Here is a 372-nt window from a genome sequence, read left to right as displayed (position 1 = left end):
ATCAGGTGCAGAAGTAAATCTAGTAATTATTTCCTGAAAGTTTCATTCAAATCCGACCAATGGTTCATGAGATATTTTGCTAACAGACACTGGAAAACACAAAGAGACAGTAAGATGGTTTTGCATAAACATTAAAAATGGGCGAAATTTGACATTGATATTTTATTATCATGAAAAACAAAACATGCGCGATTTTTTAATTGAATTTGCTAAAAGTGGTGCAAAAAAAATTGCACAAAATCTGAACGGAAACATTTCATTAAAGCAAAAAATAAACGTGATGATTTGATTTGTGAGAAAAGGTCACCTGCGGGATGGGACGATGGATCAGTGTGTGTGTGTGTGTGTGTGTGTGTGTGTGTGTGTGTGTGT

Source organism: Austrofundulus limnaeus, unplaced genomic scaffold (assembly GCF_001266775.1).
Source record: "Austrofundulus limnaeus strain Quisiro unplaced genomic scaffold, Austrofundulus_limnaeus-1.0 Scaffold55, whole genome shotgun sequence".
Classification (NCBI taxonomy): domain Eukaryota; kingdom Metazoa; phylum Chordata; class Actinopteri; order Cyprinodontiformes; family Rivulidae; genus Austrofundulus; species Austrofundulus limnaeus.
This window is presented reverse-complemented; position numbering follows the sequence as displayed.